Source organism: Apostichopus japonicus, chromosome 20 (assembly GCF_037975245.1).
Source record: "Apostichopus japonicus isolate 1M-3 chromosome 20, ASM3797524v1, whole genome shotgun sequence".
Taxonomy (NCBI): domain Eukaryota; kingdom Metazoa; phylum Echinodermata; class Holothuroidea; order Aspidochirotida; family Stichopodidae; genus Apostichopus; species Apostichopus japonicus.
In genome coordinates, this window is record NC_092580.1 from 3,231,594 (window position 1) to 3,252,828 (window position 21,235).

The 21,235-nt window shown below is 34.5% G+C and overlaps 1 protein-coding gene and 1 pseudogene across 1 annotated transcript in view; one reads left to right on the plus strand and one right to left on the minus strand.

The window, feature by feature from the left end:
* The window catches only part of LOC139960870 (tyrosine-protein kinase Fer-like), a 33,357-nt pseudogene extending 17,425 nt beyond the window's left edge, over positions 1-15,932 (plus strand).
* Positions 9,174-21,235, minus strand: part of LOC139960871 (uncharacterized) — a 56,815-nt gene continuing 44,753 nt past the window's right edge. Inside the window, exons 21-23 of the mRNA XM_071959537.1 lie at positions 20,660-20,725; positions 15,964-16,156; positions 9,174-11,420 (exon numbers count right to left, since the gene is read on the minus strand). The gene's annotated coding sequence lies outside the window, so the exon portion shown is untranslated. The remainder of the gene's footprint in view (positions 11,421-15,963; positions 16,157-20,659; positions 20,726-21,235) is intronic.

Genomic DNA, 21,235 nt, shown 5'->3' on the forward strand with positions numbered 1-21,235 from the left:
TTTGAGACCTATTGCTGGTATAAGCGCTATATATAAGTGAAATATTATTATTACTATTTTTTTTTTTTTTTTTTTTTTGGGTAATAATAATTAACATTAAGGGCAATCTAACGTCATCATCAAATGATGGCATGTTTTTTATTAAGCAAGAGGAATTTGTGCTTTGTTGCTGAAAATTGAAAAAATTATGACAGGTTATGAAACCTTAAAATTTAGCAAAAATTAAACAGTTTAGAAACTAGGAATTCCCCCCCAAACTAGGGTCTGGTTTATTCTTGAGTTAAAAGTGGGTTTCTATGAAATATTAAGCCTCACATTATGATATAGCTTTGAATAACACTGAATTTAATTGAACCCTTTGCATTTTTATAATCAACAGGGCATCCTATGCATCACTTTGGGAACAATTTAAAAATTTTGTGATTCTAGAAAAAAAATCATAACGACTAAAGACTTACAATAATTATATGAAAGTTTTTTAAAAAAGGACTATATATTAAGTCAGAGTGCTAAAATATTGATTTCAAAAGCTCAGATATACCTAACTTTAAATTGTTAAATTGGGACAAACAAGAAAGAAAGTTCTCAAATGCCAGTCAGATGGCTCAATATGGATTCCCAGAGCTCAAAATATGCTTTTCTCTAAAAATTAAAATGTTAGACTATGGAACTTAGAGCCTCTAAATATTAAAATGATTTTGAAATGTTTTGTAATAACTTCATTCAAATTAGGAATTGATTATATCATTGTTACTTAATTCAGAAAGACATCCTCTATCTGATGCATTATTGTGGAAAAACTTAGAACCTCATTATTTTTGCCCAAAAAGTAAAACATATTTATAAGGTTTTAGCCTTAAAAAATTGTTAAATTTGGACATACAGAAATAGAAAGTTCTCAAATGCCAGTCAGGATGCTCATTATGGATTCCTAGAGCTCAGAAATATGCTTTTCTTCTGAAATGTGTTAGTTTATGGAACTTAAAGCCTCTAAATATTTAAATGATTTTTAAAATGTTTTATTACATCTCTTTCAAATTTGGAATTGATTATATCATTGATGCCTAATTTAGAAGGACACCCTCTATCTGATGCATAATTGTGGAAAAACCTAAAAGGTCAATAGTTTTGGCAAAACTTAAAACAAAATTATAAGGTTTTAGCCTTACAAAATTGTTAAATTTGAACAAACAGATATATAAAGTTCTCAAATGCCAGTCAGGATGCTCATTATGGATTCCTAGAGCTCAGAAATATGCTTTTCTTCTGAAATGTGTTAGTCTATGGAACTTAAAGCATGATTTTTAAAATGTTTTGTTATAACTTCTTTTAAATTAGGAATTGATTATATCATTGTTGCTTAATTTAGAAGGACACCCTCTATCTTATGTATCATTGTGGTAAAACTTAAAATGGTCATGACTTTTGGCAAAAAATTAAACTAAATTATAAGGTTTTAGCCCTACAAAATTGTTAAAATTTGGACAAAAAAAAGGTTCTCAAATGCCAGGCAGAATGCTCATTATAGATTCCCATAGCTCAGAAATATCCTTCTCTCTGAAGTTAAAATGTGTTAGTCTATGTATTTTTATGCTTATTGAAATGATTTTCAAAATGTTTTATTATAACTTCTTTCAAATTAGGAATTGGTGATATCATTGTTGCTTAATTCAGAAGGACACCTTCTATCTAATGTATAATTGTTGGTAAACTTAAAAAGGTCATAATTTTTGGCAAAAAAATTGTAAGGTTTTAGCACTACAAAATTGTTAAATTTGGACAAACAAAAATAGAAAGTTCTCAAATGCCAGTCAGGATGCTCACTATAGATTCCCAGAGCTCAGAAATATGCTTCTCTCTACATAACTTCTTTCACATTGGGAATGTATGATATCACTGTTGCTTAATTCAAAAGGACACCCTCTATCTAATGCATATGTGTAGAAAGAACTTAAAAGGTCATGATTTTGGCCAAAAAAAATTAAACTCATAAGGTTTATAGCCATACAAATTCATTAAATTTGGACCAAAAAAAAGGTTCTCAAATGCCAGTCAGGATGCTCATTATAGATTCACAGAGCTCAGAAATATGCTTCTCTCTGAAGTTAAAATGTGTTAGTCTATGGATTTTTATGCTTATTGAAATGATTTTTAAAATGTTTCATTATAACTTCTTTCACATTGGGAATGTATGATATTATTGTTGCTTAATTTAGAAGGACATCCTCTATCTAATGCATATGTGTGGAAAGAACTAAAAAGGTCATGATTTTGGCCAAAAAAAAAAAACTCATAAGGTTTATAGCCATACAAAACTGTTAAATTTTGGACAAAAAAGAAAGTTCTCAAATGCCAGTCAGGATGCTCATTATGGATTCCCAGAGCTCAGAAATATGCTTCTTTCTGAAGTTAAAATGTGTTTAGTCTATGGATTTTTATGTTTATTGAAATGATTTTCAAAATGTTTCATTATAACTTCTTTCACATTGGGAATGTATTATATCATTGTTGCTTTATACAGAAGGACACCCTCCATCTTATGCAATATTGTGGAAAAACTTAAAGGTCATGATTTTGGCTGCAAAAAAAAAAAACTTGTAAGGTTTACAAGGCCTTACAAAACTGTTAAATTTTGGACAAAAAAGAAAGTTCTCAAATGCCAGTCAGGATGCTCATTATGGATTCCCAGAGCTCAAAAATATGCTATTCTCTGAAGTTAAAAGTGGTAGTGTATGGATTTTTATGCTTATTAAAATGATTTTCAAAATGTTTCTAAAAATTCCTTTCACATTGGGAATGTTTTATATCATATTGCTTCCTTCAGAAGGACACCTTCCATCTAATGCATCACCGTGGAAAGAATTAAACTGTTCATGATATCTAAATTGGGGCCAAAAACTCAACAAGTTCTCCAATGCCACTCAGGATGCCCATTACGGAACCAGAGCTTGGAAACATACTTTTCTCTGAAGTTAAAAGTGGTAGTGTATGGAATTTTATGCTTATTAAATGATTTTCAAAATGTTTCATAATTACTTCTTGGGAGTGTATTGTATCATTGTTGCTTTATACAGAAGGACACCGCCATCCTATGCATTATTGTGGAAAAACTTAAAGGTCATGATTGCGGCCGCAAAAAAAAAAAAACTTGTAAGGCTTACAAGGCCTTACAAAACTGTTAAATATTGGACAAAAAAAAAAGTTCTCAAATGCCATCAGGATGCTCATTATGGATCCCCAGAGCTCAAAAATATGCTATTCTCTGAAGTTAAAAGTGGTAAGTGTATGGATTTTTATGCTTATTAAAATGATTTTCAAAATGTTTCTAAAAATTCCTTTCACATTGGGAATGTTTTATATCATATTGCTTCCTTCAGAAGGACACCTTCCATCTAATGCATCACAGTGGAAAGAATTAAACTGTTCATGATATCTAAATTGGGGCCAAACACTCAACAAGTTCCCCAATGCCACTCAGGATGCCCATTACGGAACCAGAGCTTGGAAATATACTTTCTCTGAAGTTAAAAGTGGTAGTGTATGGATTTTTATGCTTATTAAAATGATTTTCAAAATGTTTCATAATTACTTCTTTCACATTGGGAATGTATAATATCATTGTTGCTTACTTTAGGAGGGACAGCCTTTGTCACTTATGCATCATTGTGGAAAGAATGAAAATGGTTATGATATTTCGTTTTGGTGGAAAATTTAAAAATTCGTAAGGCGATATGAATAGTCTTACTAAATCAATTAACTTGAACAAACAAAATGTTCTCAAATGCCAGTCAGGATGCTCTTTACCGATTCCCCGAGCTTGGAAACATACTTTTCTCTGAAGGTTAAAAGTGGTAATGTTTGGATTTTTATGCTTATGAAAATGATTTTCAAATGTTTTTCATAACTTCTGTTACATTGGGAATGAATTATATCATTGGTGCTGAATTTAGGAGGACACCCTAAATCATATGCATATATTTGTGGAACAACTTAAAAGGTCATGATTTTGGTAAAAAGTAAAACAAAAATCATTAAGCTTTAGCATTACAAAACATTAAATTGGGACAAATATAAAAAGGTTCTCATATGCCAGTCAGGATGCTCATTATGGATTCCCAGAGACCAGAAATTTGCTTTTCTCTGAAGTAAAAAGTGTAAGTCTATGGAACTTAAAGCCTCTAAATATTTAAAATGATTTTTAACATGTTTGATTATAACTTCTTTCAAATTTGGAATTGATTGTATCCATTGTTGCCTAACACAGAAGGAAACCCTCCACTTTATGCGTAATTGTGGAAAAAAATTAAATGGTTATGACTTTGGCCAAAAATGAAAAAAATCATAAGGTTTTAGCCTTACAAAATCATTAAATTTGGACCAAAACGAAAGTTTTCAAATGCAGAAACATGTATTGAGTTAAAATGAAAAGATAAAGTGAGTGTGGCCAAAAACAAATTGAATCACAAGGCTATTGCCCGTTACATAATAAATAATTGGAATCAAATCATTTTAGAAACAGGTCATTATTTTGGCAAATAATTAAAAATCATCATAAGGCAAACAAAATAAGGTATTTATAAGCATGTACAATATCATTATAGTTTGGACAAAATATGAAAGTTCTAAAATAGATTCCCAGAGCCCAGAAATGTTCTTTTCTCTGAAAGTTAACCTTCTAAACATTAAAGTGATTTTCCCAAGAAAATGTCTATAACCTCTTTCAAGGTAGGAACAGATCATATTCATCTAACTTAATTCAGAATGACAACTTCCAATCTAGGTATAATATTAGAAAGAATTAAAAATAGGTCACGATTGTAGCCACAGAAAAAAAAAAATGGAGTTAAAGGTGGTAGTCTTTAGAAGTTTTACCCTCTAAACATTAAAGTGATTTTACAAAAAATGGCTATAACTTCTATCAATGTGGGAACAGATCATATTACTTAATTCAGAAGTAATAATAACTCAGAAGTAATAAGTACTCGGACGTAATAAGTCAGAAGTAATAATTCAGAAGTAATAATAACTTAAATCAGAATGACAACTTCCAATGTAGGTATAATATTAGAAAGAATTAAAAACAGGTCAGAATTTTAGCCACAGAAAAAAATGGAGTTTTAACCCTCTTAACATGCCACTTTTAGCTTCAGAGAAAAGCATAAAATTCTTGGTGCTGAGAATCTAAATTGAATGATTTTGTGTTATATGAAATCATTTGATAATTAGGGACTACCACTAAACAAATGCAAACCAGGGCTCTAGGAATCCATAAAGAGCATCCAGACCTGATAATTGAGAATAAAAGACATTCTATACATAATTTTGGAAAGAATTAAAACAGTCATAATATTTGCTAAAGAATTTAAAAAAAAAAGTCATAGGCTATATATGGCCCTACAAAACTTTCAATTTGGCAGAAGTTTTCGAATGCCATTGTTGCTTTTTGCTGAAGGACACCCTCCATCCTATGCGTAATTTTGGAAAGGCCTTAAAAGGTCATGATTGTTTTCAAATATTATCAAAAATCATTCAATTTGGACAGAAGTCAGGATACTCATAATGGCATCTCAAAGCTCAGAAATGTGCATAAAATGATTTTCAAAATTTGTCATAATAATTTCTTTCAAGTTTGGATTGTATTATATGATTGTTGCTTAATTCAGAAAGACACACACCATCCTATGCATCATTGTGGAAATACTTTAAAAGGTCATGGTTTAGCTAAAGAAAATCATAACTTAGTTAATTTAAATTTAACTTAAATTTAATTTTACAAACGTAATTAATTTGGACCAAATAACAATTTCTCAAATGCCAGTCAGGATGCTCATTATGGATTCTCAGAGCTAGGCCTCTTATAATATTAAATTAATTTTACGGTTTTAGAGTAACAAAACTGTTAAAGTTGGACAAACAAAAATAGAAAGTTCTGATGTTAAAGTGTTAGTCTATGGAACCAAAAGCCTCTAAATATTAAAATGATTTTTTAAAATGTTATATTATAACTTCTTTCAAATTAGGAATTGATATAATTGTTGCTTAATTCAGAAGGATACCCTCAACTTAAAAGTTCATTTTTTTGGGCCAAAAAATAAAACAAAATTATAAGGTTTCAGCCTACAAAACTGTTAAATATGGACCAAAAAAAATAGAAAGTTCTCAAATGCCAGTCAGGATGTTCATTATGGATTCCAAGTTAAATAGTTAGTCTATGGAACTTAGAGCTGCTAAATATTAAAATGATTTTTAAAATGTTTTGTTATAACTTCTTTCAAATTAGGAATTTATTATATCATTGTTGCTTGTGAGGAAGGCATGATTTGCCACAAAAAAAATCATTAGGTTTCAGCCATGCAAAAATCATTAAATTGGGACAAACAACAAAGGTTCTCAAATGCCAGTCAGGATGCTCATTATAAATTCCCAGAGCTCAGAAATATGCTTTATACTGAAACTAATAGTTGAAGTCTATGGACTGTTAAACCTCTAATATTAAAATAATTATCAGAATGTTTCATTTCACTTCCTTTCAAATTGAGAATGTAGCATATTATTTGAACTTAATGCAGTAGGACAACTTCCATCCTAACCATAATTTTGGAAAGAATTAAAATAAGTCTGTGATTTTAACCAAAAGCTAAAACAAAAAATCATCAGTCAATAATATTAATAATAATAAGTAATATTTTAAGCGCATAATCAGCAACACTGCTCAAAGCGCTTTGCAAATGTAAAACCTAAAAACAAATAGTAACAAAACCCTAAATATTAAATATATAGAACCAATAAGGCATAAAATGTAAAAGCCCAACAATATAAAAAACACTCGTACTAAACAATAAAAAAAATACAACCTGAACGCATACAGTCCAAAACAACTTCAGAAGTATGTAAATAGTAAAATAATATTAAAAACTTAACAAAATGCACAAAAGATTAAATCATAGTCTATGTTTATAAATATAAATAAATAAGTATGAGAAACAATAGTACAGTAAGACAATTATTGTAAAAGTTTAAAACAGATAGTAATAAACACCCAATGCTAAACGATAATAAATAGAACCCTAAATTCGGTCGAAAAAAAAAGCCTTTCAAATGTCAGATAGAATGCTCATGATGAGTTACCAGATATGCTTGTCTAGGATCAGTTTAAAGTGGTTTATTGGGAACTTTTAACCCTTTAAAAATAACTCTATATTTTACCTGTATGAAAACATAGGGAGCATCCTGACTGTCAATTGAGAACTAATTGGGTGTCCTTAATTCAGCAATAATGATATTCTCTCTCTAGTTTGACTAAAAGTTAAAAGGACCCATTTTGAGAATCATTTTATGCCACTTAACTTCATAGAAGAGTAAACTTGAGCTCTTGGAATCAATTATAACCATCCTGACTGGCATTTGAGAACTTTCGTTCTCCAAATTCACTAAATTTGCAGCCATATGGCCCACATCATGACCTATTTAATTCTTTCCACACATGTGCATTAGATAGAGGGTGTCGTTCTTATTAAGCAACAATGATATTATTCTTAATTTGAGAGAATTTATAAAAGAAACATTTTGAAAATCATTTTAATAGGCTAAATATTCCAAAGATTACCACTTTTAACTTTAGAGAGAAGCATATCTGGGCTCTTGGAACATTAATGAGCATCCAGACTGGCATTTGAGAACTTTTTTTATGTCTGAATTTGATGAGTTTGTTTGGCTAAAGCCTTGATTTTTGGGGGAGGGGGAGAGGGGGGTCAAAAATCATGACCCTTTTGAATTCTTTCCACACATATGCATTGGATAGAGGATGTTCATCTTATTAAGCAACAATGATATAATTCATTCTCAGTTTGAGAGAATTTATAATGAAACATTTTGAGAATCATTTTAATATGCTAAAAATTCCATATGCTACCACTTTTAACTTCAGAGAGAAGCATATCTGGGCTCTTGGTATCCATAATGAGCATCCTGACTGGCATTTGAGAACTTTTTTTGTCTGAATTTATTGCGTTTGTATGGCCAAAGCCTTACTTTGGGGAGGGGGAGGTAAAAATCACGACCCTTTTAGTTCTTTCCACACATATGCATTGGATGGAGGGTGTCCTTCTTGTTAAGCAACAATGATATTATTCATTCTCAATTTGAGAGAATTTATAATGAAACATTTTGAGAATCATTTTAATAGGCTAAAAATTCCATAAATTACCACTTTTAACTTCAGAGAGAAGCATATCTGGGCTCTGGGAATCCATAATGAGCATCCCGACTGGCATTTGAGAACTTTTTTTTTTGTCTGAATTTAATGAGTTTGTATGGCCAAAGCCTTACTTTGGGGAGGGGGGAGGTAAAAATCACGACCCTTTAGTTCTTTCCACACATATGCATTGGATGGAGGGTGTCCTTCTTATAAAGCAACAATGATATTATTCATTCTCAATTTGAGAGAATTTATAATGAAACATTTTGAGAACCATTTTAATAGGCTAAAAATTCCATAAACTACCACTTTTAACTTCAGAGAGAAGCATATCTGGGCCCTGGGAATCCATAATGAGCATCCTGACTGGCATTTGAGAACTTTTTTTTTTTGGTTCAAATTTAATGAGTTTGTATGGCTATAGCCTTACGAGTTTTTTTTTTTTTGGCCAAAATCATGAACTTTTGAATTCTCCATGCATATGCATTAGATAGAGGGTGTCCTTCTTATAAAGCAACAGTGATATTATTCATTCTCAATTTGAGAGAATTTATAATGACACATTTTAAGAATCATTTTAATAGGCTAAAAATTTCATAGACTTCCACTTTTAACTTCAGAGAGAAGCATATCTGGGCTCTGGGAATCCATGAGCATCCTGAATGGCATTTGAGAACTTTTTTTTTTGGTCCAAATTTAATGATTTTGTATGGCTATATAGCCTAAGGAGTTTTTTTTGTTGGCCAAAATCATGACCTTTTTTTAGTTCTTCCCACACATATGCATTGGATGGAGGGTGTCCTTCTTATTAAGCAACAATGACATTATTCATTCTCAATTTGAGAGAATTTATAATGAAACATTTTGAGAATCATTTTAATAGGCTAAAAGTTCCATAAATTACCACTTTTAACTTCAGAGAGCAGCTTATCTGGACTCTGGGAATCCATAATGAGCATCCCGACTGGCATTTGAGAACTTTTTTTTTTTTGGTCAAAATTTTGGGGATTTTGTATGGCTTATAGCCTTATCAATTCTCTTTTTTTTTGGCCAATTTTTTTAGTTTTTTCTACACTGGATAGAGGGTGTCCTTCTTATTAAGCAATAATGAGATTATTCGTTCTCAATTTAAAGAAAGTACAAAGACACATTTGAAAGTCATTTTATTAGTGTTCCATAGACTGACACTTACCTTCATTGAAGAGTATACCCGAGCTCTTGGAATCCATAATGAGCATCCTGACTGGCATTTGAGAACATTTTTTTTTTTTCAAAATTTAATGATTTTGTCTGGCCAAAGCATCAAGATTTTATTTCTCATTTTTGGCCAAATCAGGACATTCACAGTTTGAAATAAAACACAAGGAAACATTTTGAAAATTGTTTTATTATGTGAAACACTTACAATCTCAAACCCTGCCACTTCATTGAAGAGTTTACCTGAGCCCTTGGAATCCATAATGAGCATCCTGATTGGCATCTTAGAATTTTTTTTGTCCAAATTCATTGATAATGTATTTCCCCACCCCACATCCCCACATCCCCAACCCCACATCCCCAGGCCCCCAATTTGAAAACTAAGAATAATTTGTTAAAAACAGTTGACACATCATACTGTAGCTCTAGGAATCAATAATCAAATATATAAATGAAAACATAAGACTCAGATATAGTCCTGTTTAATTCCAACCAATCAGTTTTAATTAATGTAATCTAATCAATCTCTCCTACAGTGAATGTATTAGTGATTCTTATTTTGATATTTGTACAATTTTCTTGACATGCAAACTATTAGGCCGGGTTGTCAGATGGACAACCAGTCAAAATCCGTAAAAAATTTGCCCCAGCTTATATCGTAGCATGAAACATCAACAGACAGGTACTAGCATTCAAATTGATTACATATTAAATTGATTGCATATATACTAAAAAATATATATATATAAATATGCTTGTTAGACTCTTCCATTCAACGTGAGACTTGCATCATCTATCTCCTCACGAATCAACCCGTTCTGCTTGTCCTCTCTCTATCCTATTTCAGAAAGATACACGTCGCTCTCTGACGTCTGGAGTTATGGAGTACTCCTCTGGGAGATATTCTCCAGAGGTAGCACTCCGTACCCCGGCATGAACAACAACGAGGCCAGAGAGAAAATAGAGGGCGGTAAGTACTAGGGATGCACCGGATCCAATTTTTTGGATCTGGCCGGAACCGGATTTTGCCGGATAGTACATGAAATCCGGCCGGATTAAATCCGGCCGGAACCGGATTTTTTCATTACACAAAAGAAAATCATTAATTAGAAGTATGAAACAAGGAGCAAATCTTAGGTCAGACCATAGAGAAAATTAAATTAAACAAGTTAAACCTAATTTTTCCTTACTTTGAATGTTTTTATTAATTTTTGGAAATAGTTTACATTGATTTGTAATCCAATTGTAATCCAATTGATTTGTAATACCAACACCTTTTTAAGGAATAATTCAGGCCAGAATTTGAAAAAGATCCGGCCTGATTTTGAAAATATCCGGCCGGAACCGGATAATTGCTCACTATCCGGCCGGATAGTCCGGCCGGACCGGATATCCGGTGCATCCCTAGTAAGTACTGAAAAACAATGAGAGAGGAATATGAAGTCACCTTAACCTTACCCTCCCCCTTTAAGGAAAATAAGAATATTGGCCAGAATAACTGGAAAATAATAGTACTCACTGTATGCAATTCAAATTATAATTAAAAGATGATATATAATAGATAACAAAAGTTACACCAGGTGGTCCTCAGTTGGTTACTATAGTTACACAAGAAAGCCATAGTAGGTATAATAGAGGGTTTCCAAAGCTGTACCAGACAGTTAATGAATTATTCTTTGGGGGAGTGGAGGGGGGGTTAATTTTTGTAAAGCTGTAAATGCTTCCTTCTTTTCGTCCTCAAGAAAAATGACACCTTAATTTACGTTAGATACACTAACTACTGCTAGTTACATATATATATGAATGATACAAATGATGTAGAAAAAAGTCTGACATTCTTGGAAATATGCCTAAAATGTCTCGTTATTGACCACTACCATAGCGACCGTTAGATGCCTGTGCCAGTTTGTCGTTGTCATGGTTATAAGCCTATCTTCTCCTCAATTTCAGGCTATCTGATGAACCAGCCTCCCGAATGTCCAGATGCAGTCTGGGAATGGATCCAGGCCCCAGAGGACAGACCAAACTTTTCAGAAATAAAAACAGCGATGAAGAAGATACATAAAATATTTAAATAGATGACAGGAGGTGCAATCTCTTGTATTTGTAAACATTATTTCAACATCCAATAAGGTGAGAATCAGTCTGATACAGCTCAAGGTAGAGGTGAAAGCCACCATCTTTACAAATCTTTGGCTCAGGAAACATCCCAGATATATGGCCATGAATCCTAAATTACGTCATTGAGAATGTTTCATGTTAGTTGGTGTTTCCTGGTGAAGAAGACAATGGATTATATGGGTTGCATGGTTCCCCTATCTAACACTGGATTCAAAATGGATTATACATAGGACAGTACTCTTCCAACCATCGTGGGCTTGCAGTCTTGATAAGAAATGATGTATTTACAAATATTTGTCACCCTGTGTAGAGTTAATCGTCCTTTATACAGTTTGAAACAGTTTTTGATTAAGTAAGACATGATCGGGTGTAATTAAATTCTAACGAGGGACCGTGACCGGATAAACATTAATGGTAACTCTCGTTAACTGTTTCGTTGTGGGATGAAACCAGGGCCTTTATTTAAAGGCGAGATGTTGTTCGTTGTCACATTGTGATGGCCATTAGCATATTTACCACAGTTAGTCTGTTATAGTTGATGGCAAAGTAAATTTGATCAGTAAAACAACATATATCTCTATGTTTCAAGTCTTTTTTTATCAGGAAATTTCAAAAGCTTTTTATAAATGAAAAAAGTTTAATCAATAACATCAGGGGATATATATTTAATGAGTTTTCAGCCATGTTTGAAAAGCAAGCTGCTTCTTTGGTATTTGGTTTTGCAGTATTTGCTTTGCAAGAAAAGTTTGTATCACACTTTTGGACGGTTTGGAGTCAATAGCTGGATTATTGATTTGAAACTTTTGAAAAAATTTGGAGAAAAAAAAGATGCAACTGAGGTTCATATTCAAAAGTTAATATTGATTGTCCTAGGGTGCACAAAGCAAGGTATTGATTGTTCAACATATTTAAAGTCAAACAGGCATAGCTTGATTATTGGATCAATAACATGAATTCAATTCTCATAATGAATAATACAGTTGTAATATTGTCTTGCAACGTAACAACAATAGATAATAGACAATAGAAAACACATACTGCTAATGGTTACTCATTACAATGGGGTCTATTAAATAGCTCATTGCTGGATAATTACGCGTACTGCTAAATGGTCACTAATTTCAATGGTCAATGAAATAGCTCATTGTTGGATAATTACATGTACTGCTAAATGGTCACTAATTTCAATGGGTCTACGAAATAGCTCATTGTTGGATAATTACATGTACTGCTAAATGGTCACTAATTTCAATGGGTCTATGAAATAGCTCATTGCTGGATAATTACATGTACTGCTAAATGGTCACTAATTTCAATGGGTCTACGAAATAGCTCATTGCTGGATAATAACAAGTACTGCTAAATGGTCACTCATTACAATGGGTCTATAACATAGCTCATTGCTGGATAATTACATGTACTGCTAAATGGTCACTAATTTCAATGGGTCTACAAAATAGCTCATTGCTGGATAATTACACATACTGCTAAATGGTCACTAATTTCAATGGTCTACGAAATAGCTCATTGCTGGGTAATTACACATACTACAAAATGGTCACTCATTACAATGGGTCTGTAACATAGCTCATTGCTGGATAATTACATGTACTGCTAAATGGTCACTAATTACAATGCGTTCGTAAAACTAGGTCATTGGTTTGTATTAAATCTAAATAAGTTATGGATTGAGTGCTCATTAAGATGGCTATTTTTGCAACATTTGAAAAGAAATGCATTTTCTTTCTGTTTATTAATGGGCGATTCACGCCCTCCCCAAAATTGAAAGTTAATATGTCACACATGATAACTTTTCCATTTCTGATATCTCCTCATAATTTTGCAATATTTATACGTATCCCAGAATTGCTTGGAGGACTTTTGTCTCCTTTTCTGCCATTGTAGAGTTTCTTTTATTTACACAGGAATAGTTTGTATTACATTTGACGGACCAACATTTCATGAAGTTTTTTCTCTTTTGTGCGACAAAGTTTAATATTTTACTTCTTAGACTGCAATACACACTTTGTGTTTTACTTTCTGTTCTTCGATGGTAACAAATTTGTTGTATCAGAAAAAGAGTTCCTTGTATTTTCACTTCCTTCTAAGAGTGTTTCAAAAAACTTGATAAACCTGCGCATGTAACAAAAATGTATACATGCCATAAGAAGACATGCAGTTTCATTCTTAACTAGAATTAACACAAGCAGAACTGGAGGAAATGTATACAAATGAGTTCTAAAGCCATGTATAATTTTGAACAATAATGCAACAGGTTAGCTACATATTTATATCAATGATTTCTGTATTGGGGAAGGGGGGGTGTTTACCTCGTAAGCAAACCAATTCATTTTACCCTATATGAATAGACTTACAACATGGGAGGAAAGAAATAACTTGCTTTCAACCAAAAACAACAACTTTCTTGAAGCAATTACAGAAGCTCTATGCATTTAATTGTAAATTTAATCAAGCCTACAGTGGTTAAAGTGGTGAACAAATCCATTCATCTTCCATAGTCAAGACATTTTTCATATTTTAGGCACAGAAATCACATTGATAATGTTTGAAATTGTTCCACTTGGAATACATTATTTGAGGTTAAAGTTGTCTAGTGAAATTAATGACCTTCATTGGCATGGGATTTTAGTACCTTGACAGGGCAGAAAATTTGTTAAATTTTTCCTCAAAATGCTCCTTTAAACATCTGGACATGAGCAAGATGCAATACGATGTATGTTATGTTCAAGATCTCGAACAATAGCAACATTTTTGTGTGTTTTTTTTGTACATTTTGTCCTTTTTATGTTTTAAACAGTGTTCTGTTTTTTACTGGTAGAGGGACATCTTAACTTCACAGATATATATTACTTTGCAAGCGTTATTATTATCAAAAGTAAACTTTTTAATATTTATTTTTCTACAAAAATGTGTGAAATAGTTCTTTCTTTTGAGAAAGAAATTACAGAGATGGCTATTAACTATTTGCTTTCAATTTTATCCTTATCATGCAACAGATTTAGAATATTTCCCTCTTAATCTGTTTATGTAAATAACAAAGGTTACTAGATGGGTAAATAGTGATTGTGGGTTGGGTGAGGAGGGGGTAGACGAGGATTGATGGGTGAAAATAGGAACATTTGGTGTCAGGGACCAAGGTTTGTAATATTTCATACACTGCATTATATTGTTTTGTAATATTTGATTTCAACATTATTAAAGGAAAATAAACTTGAGAAATATAAGATCATACATTCATTTGTTTTCATTTAACTGACAGTAACACCTTTTATTTATTGTTTTGAGAAGAGAAAGATTATTCACGACAAATGGTTCTAAAAATTTTGTGCTACAGAATAGTAGTTTGAGGAATGAAGCAAAGAGCATAAGTGACCATTATTTCATTTCTAGCACATATTGGTGGTTATGGTTAAGCTGATGTTCTTGAAGGTTGTTATAAATTCATTTATTTCTGTTCAAAAAATTTCTTGCTTATATTTCATTGCATATTTTCTAATTCCTACCACATCATGTTTGGCCACTATTAGCTTGTAAATAGTTTACCAAGTATTGACAACTTCCATTACAATTTGTTAAATTAAGACAACACCCTCACTGTTTAGTTCAGAAGCAAGTAGATTGAACTATTTTGCTGTAAACTTTAAGTATATATTTTATCTTACAGATTCTCACGGTTATGTACCATACTATTAATCCCATGAAGGTGATATTAACACTGCTTCAAATTATAAATTTTATAATTCTCTGGGTCTTGGTTTAGGGTCCAAATCCTGGTTGGTCTAGAACAGTTCAAAAGTTTTCTTATTTTTAATAATTTCCATAAATTCTTATCTTCGAAATAACGAAGGAAACTTGAAGCTTTGGGCAGTTTTCTTCATGCCTTTTTTTTTTTAATGGTTTTACGAGCATCAAAGGAGTCTTGTGCTCAGCTTTCACAGCACATATTTGTCTGCTTCATAGTCACATGCATAGCTACGAATCAGTACTGTAAGACAAGTACTGAACTCCTGGGAAGGTATTAAGGTGATATTAGTATAAACTAAATTAAAAAAATGTTATGAAATGTGTCAAACCACATAAATAGTTGCAATGAGGTTACGACAAAATCCAAGGTTTCCTCAATCAAATCTCATTCAAGCAGAAAGGGTTTTTAAACTTATCTTTTACATTAGAAATGTGTTTAGTGCCAGCAATGTTTTTGTCGCCAAGTCTACACAGTTCAGTTACAACATACCGCTCTTTTCCCTTCATAATGTGGAAACAGTTGCAATTTTTCAGTTTTCCTTAATGCTGATATGAACTTTCACAAGTTAAAATCTGAAAAAAACATCATGACCAAGACTTTATCTTTAAGATGTTTCTCCATACCCTGTTAAACTTTAACAAACCAGTGATTTTTTACTCATGCCTTGCAATTTCTTTCTTACCTTCTTTCTCCACGGTAAATCAGTTTGCCCATAGTCGTACCGCAGTTCTTGACCATGTTTCATGTCTTTTAGGGCAAACAAACAGAGACAGACTCTTCCTTCAAGTATCTGTTTCTTCATAACAGAATTGGCCTCCCTGCCAATCTCATCATTTACCATCATTGCAACACAGGCTGTGTCTGTAGCATCAATACTGAGGGCAACAAATTGAAAGTTTAAGTGGATTATAAAACAATTCAGAATGACTATGAAACCAAAGGGCCAGGACTGAACAACTGTAAAAGTTGAAACACTGTATAGAGAGCTACATAGACAGATCACTCCAATACATCAGATAGTCAAAGCCAAAAGGATTTTTTACACGTGTAATAGGAAAATGAATGTAACATTCTGGAGGAATTTGCATCCAATTCTTATTGAATATAACCCCTTTTTATCATTGATATTTGTTGTTTTTATTCAATGGACACATGATTGCTTATTAGACTGTTATTCTCTGTGATGTCTTTAATTATGCTGATAGCTTATATATGATTATTTGTGTAGTATAAAAGTTAATTCAATTTAAGACCAACAACAACATGAAAAAGATTTCAAACACCAATATCAAACGTCTCTCAAATTAGCTTGAAAAAGGAAAACTATCAAATGACTCCATATCAATACTTCTTTAATTCCCTGTTGCCCACCCCAGTCCTTGCTCACCCCCTCTTCCTCAGTATATTAGGCTAGCATCCACTGCCAGATCAATACATCCAAAGTTGTACACAAGTCTACGCAAATTTTACTTTGTCAACATGTGAATAGGCTGGCTGTCATGTTTCCTTGTTTAGGTATATGAGTTCTTAAAGCAATCAAGTATTACATAGTCGACGTAGAGCCAGGTTACTCAACCTGGGGTCTGCGGACCCCTAGGTGGTCCGTGAAATTTATTTGGGGGTCTGGAGGGCAAAGGGGTCCGCAGGGGGTCCGTGAAAAAATTAAGGGTTTGTGAAAAAAATATGAGTCAGGGAAAGCCGAAGAGGTTTGTGAAAAATGGAATGAGAGATATGGTCGAAGGAAGAAGTATATGTATGCCTCTAGTGATCTAGGCTAGCCGTCAATACGTCGGACCCTGATGATCAGACCGTATCGTCAGTAGTCGATAAATGTTGAATCGTGCGTTCCCGATGAAAACAAGTAATATAGTTTCTCATTGGTATACATTCGGTGAGGTATGGATAACATGCCACCCGAGGGTTGTATACAACTTAACTGCACACTATACATCCTAATATGCAGAGCAATAACTATGATGCGTTGCTCACTGTTGACACAGCGAAGCGCGGTAGTTATAAGGCTTTGGAGGAAATGTTATAACTAACTTGGATTTGACAACAAAAAAAAGGTGCCATTTGCAGCTATCTCTGACAAAAAAACCCATAATTCTCCTGACCTCATGCAGAATCAACCAGTTTGTATCTGACAACTCATCGCTTCCAAATTAAAATTTAATTGGGAAATATATAACTTGAAGGTAAGAGTTTCCAAGTAGGCCTATACCTAGCAATACTTACAGGTCTGAAAAAACTGCATTCCAGGCACAGAAAAATGCATTTCTACACATAAATTCTTGAACCTTAATTTTCCTGCAAAAGTCACAAAATAATGCACTATTTCGCATCTAAACCTCAAATATTGAAAAAAAAATCCCGGTAACGATTGTAAGTTAATTATCAAGAATGTAATTGTCACCAATCTTTCTCTATGTCTTGTTTCATGTTACCAAATGTTATTTGTTGTACTTCTTCCTTTTGTGCATTATTTGTATTGGCAACCTTCCGTCTCGCGAGACGATGGAATAACTGCACTCTTGGTCAGACACTATTGAAGTTGCAGCGCTTAGAGTGGCTGAATAAGCCGATTCTTGAGTTATCAGGCAAGGTGATCCCTCTATGATGACGTCTTTTCCTCCTACTGCTCTCCCCTCTGTTCCTCTCTGTGCCTTACGGCAGTCCTGACAGCTGCTCTCCACTGGCTTGTATCTGCTGCTAGTGCTTCCTAATTAGTTGGGTCAATGCATCCTGACTTCATATTCCGTTTGCAGGGGTCTTTGTAACGCAAAATGGGCCTTCCAGTGCGTCTGGAGCCAGTTGCAAGTTCACCATACAGGATGTCTTTGGGGATGCGTCCGTCATCCATCCGCCTGACATGGCCAAGCCAGCATAGGCGCCTTTGGCTGATAATTGCATACATGCTTTGGATGCCTGCAAGTTCCAGGACACTTGTATTTGGGATGTGGTCTTGCCATTTAATGCCAAGAATTTTCCTGAGGCTGCGCAGGTGGAAAGTGTTAAGTCTGCATTCCTGATGCGAATAGAGCGTCCATGCCTCGCTGCCATAGAGAAGAGTGCTGAGCACAAAGGCCTGGCCTGATAGACTTGCATCTTAGTGTTGGTGGTCAGCATGCGGTTCTCCCAGACCCTCACAGAGAGACGAGCCATGGCTGAGGCAGCTTTTCCGATCCTCCTGTTTAGCTCAGAGTCCAATGAAAGGCTGTTTGAGATGGTGGAGCCCAAGTAGGTAAACTCGTCTACAACTTTGAGTGTTGAGTTGCCAAGTTTGATGACCGGGATATTGCTCACATTCTGTCCAAGCACCTCAGTCTTCTTTATGCTGATAGTCAGGCCAAATTCAGCACAAGCATGTGCAAAGCAGTCCACCTGTCGTTGCAGAGCAGTTTCAGAGTGTGCTGTTAATGCTGCATCATCTGCAAAAAGCATTTCTCTGATCAGAACCTTCCTCACTTTGGTTTTAGCACGGAGGCAGGCAAGGTTATACAGGCTGCCATCGCTTCTGGTGTGAAGAAAGGTACCATCCACGGACTCTCTGAAGGCGTATGAAAGCAGCAAAGAGTAGAAGATGCCAAAAAGTGTTAGGGCAAGCTTGCATCCCTGCTTAACGCCACTCTTGATTGGGAAGGGGTCTGACATTTGGCAATCATATTGGATAGTACCCTGCATGTCCTCGTGGAAGGATATAATCAGCCGAAGGAGCTTGGGTGGGCATTCGATCTTCTGCAATAGAATGAAAAGACCTTTCCTGCAGACCAAGTCGAAGGCCTTTGTCAGGTCAATGAAAGCCATGTAAAGTGGTTGTTGCTGCTCGTGGCATTTCTCCTGCAACTGGCGTAGTGAAAAGACCATGTCGACTGTTGACCTGCCTGCTCTGAAGCCACACTGGGCCTCAGGGTACGCTCTGTCTGCAAGTAACTGTAGTCTTTTAAGTAAGACTCTGCGAAGGCTTTTCCCACGATGCTGAAAAGAGAGATACCGCTATAGTTATTACAATCACTTCAGTCTCCCTTGTTCTTGTAGAGAGTGACTATGTTAGCGTCACGCATATCTTGAGGCAGTCTCTTCCTCCCAGCACTGTATGAGTAGTTGGTGCAGGTGGTGAATGAGTATCGTATTTTTTCCAACCTTGATGACTTCTGGCGGGATGCCATCCTTCCCTGGGGCTTTTCCACATGCCAGTGAGTCAATGGCTTGACAGAGTTCATCTACAGAGGGTGGGTTGTCGAGCTCTTTCAGAGTTGGCAAGTGTACGGTGTTTTGAATTGCCTCAATTGACACAGTATTCTCTTTTTGAGTACAGGTCCTGGTAATGCTCTGCCCATCGACTCATTTGTTTGCTCCTATCTGTTATTGTTTCCCCTTCTGCAGACTTCAAAGGAGCAACTTTGCGGATGGTGGGTCCGAAGGCTTTCTTCATGCCATCATACATACCTCGAATGTCTCCATGATCGGCTGAGTGCTGGATGTTCTGACACAGGTTCTTCCAGTAGTTGTTAGCACAACGTCGGGCAGCTTGTTGGGTATCTTTCCTAGCTTTCCTAAGTTGGCAGAGATTGTGTCTAGAAGGCATGTTCTTGTAGAGGGTGAGTGCAATCCTTTTGGCCTCAATCAGTGGCTCCAATTTTGCCATATTATGTTGAAACCAGTCTGGGGTTTGCTTCTCCTTTTTGCCGAAGGCTGTCAATGCAGAGTTGTAGATAGCATTGCGGATGTGGTTCCATCTCTCCTCAACACTGCCCGCTGGGTAGTCTTGAAGGGCTTCTTCAATAGAGGTGTTGAAGTGCTCACAGAGGTGTGGTATAACTGTCTTTGCAGTGTTCAACCGAGGTTGACTGTTCTGCTTCGTTTTATAAATGTGGCGAGGCAAGAGTCTAACTTTGCTACAGACTAGTAGCATTATTTATAAGGAGAAATATTATGCATTATTATGTTATTATTGATTTGTTCAATTTATGTGTTTATTTCACCAATGTTTGTATATTGATGTTTTGATATCTTTACTTTCTTGTTTCATTATGGTCTTGTTAAAATCACGCGTGTAAATAAATGGGTTAAAACCTACAACCACCTGTTCAAAAAGTTGACATTTGAAACATTGAGTGATTTGGGGGGGTTTGTGGTATTCTTCTGTTTTGTGTTTAGAGTATCCTAAGTAGAAACCGTGTTTGATTAGGGATTGTTGAGGTTCTTGTTCTTCAAACATTATTTTTACTTTCCAAGGTGGATTGTTTGTGGCGTGACTAATGAGTCTTTTAGTTGTATTGGGGTGTATTTTTGGTCTTTGAGTTCTTGTTCAATATTTTGATTTGAATTTCAGGGTTTTTGCCACAGGCTACTACAGAGAAGTTTCTTTGTCTTACCTTTTGGGGGATTCTTGGTTTGGGGTTGCCTAGTTTAGTCTTCTGAGTCCATGGTTTGAAACTTTACTGGTGGAAACATAAGCAAATATATATTACATTTTTAGGAACCTTTCTTTCTTATGACTAGCCTTGACTGTATATTGCAGCTTTCCAGCTTAGCTGGTGTTTTTCCATCAAATCAGCTCATCTTTGAGTTTTCTGATCTTGACAACAATCAACTGTCTTATTAATTTACCACAACCCAGACCACACTAATTGGCAACTCTTTCCAACAGTCTAAGGCAACAATCATCAAGTTAAGACAACCAAATTACTAATTACAAAATGATTCCAACAAACTAAGGCACCCGATCTCATTAATTTAGCACAAAACAGACCACACTAGTTAGCAACTCATATCAATAAACTAAGGCAAAACTTATCAATTTAATACAAACATACCACACTAATTACCAACAAATTATCACAGCACTCCTCTTCAATTAAGCACAAACAGACCACACTAATTAGCTACTCATTCCACCAAACTAAGCCACCTTGTCTTGTACATTTAGCACTGATCTTGACAACAATCAA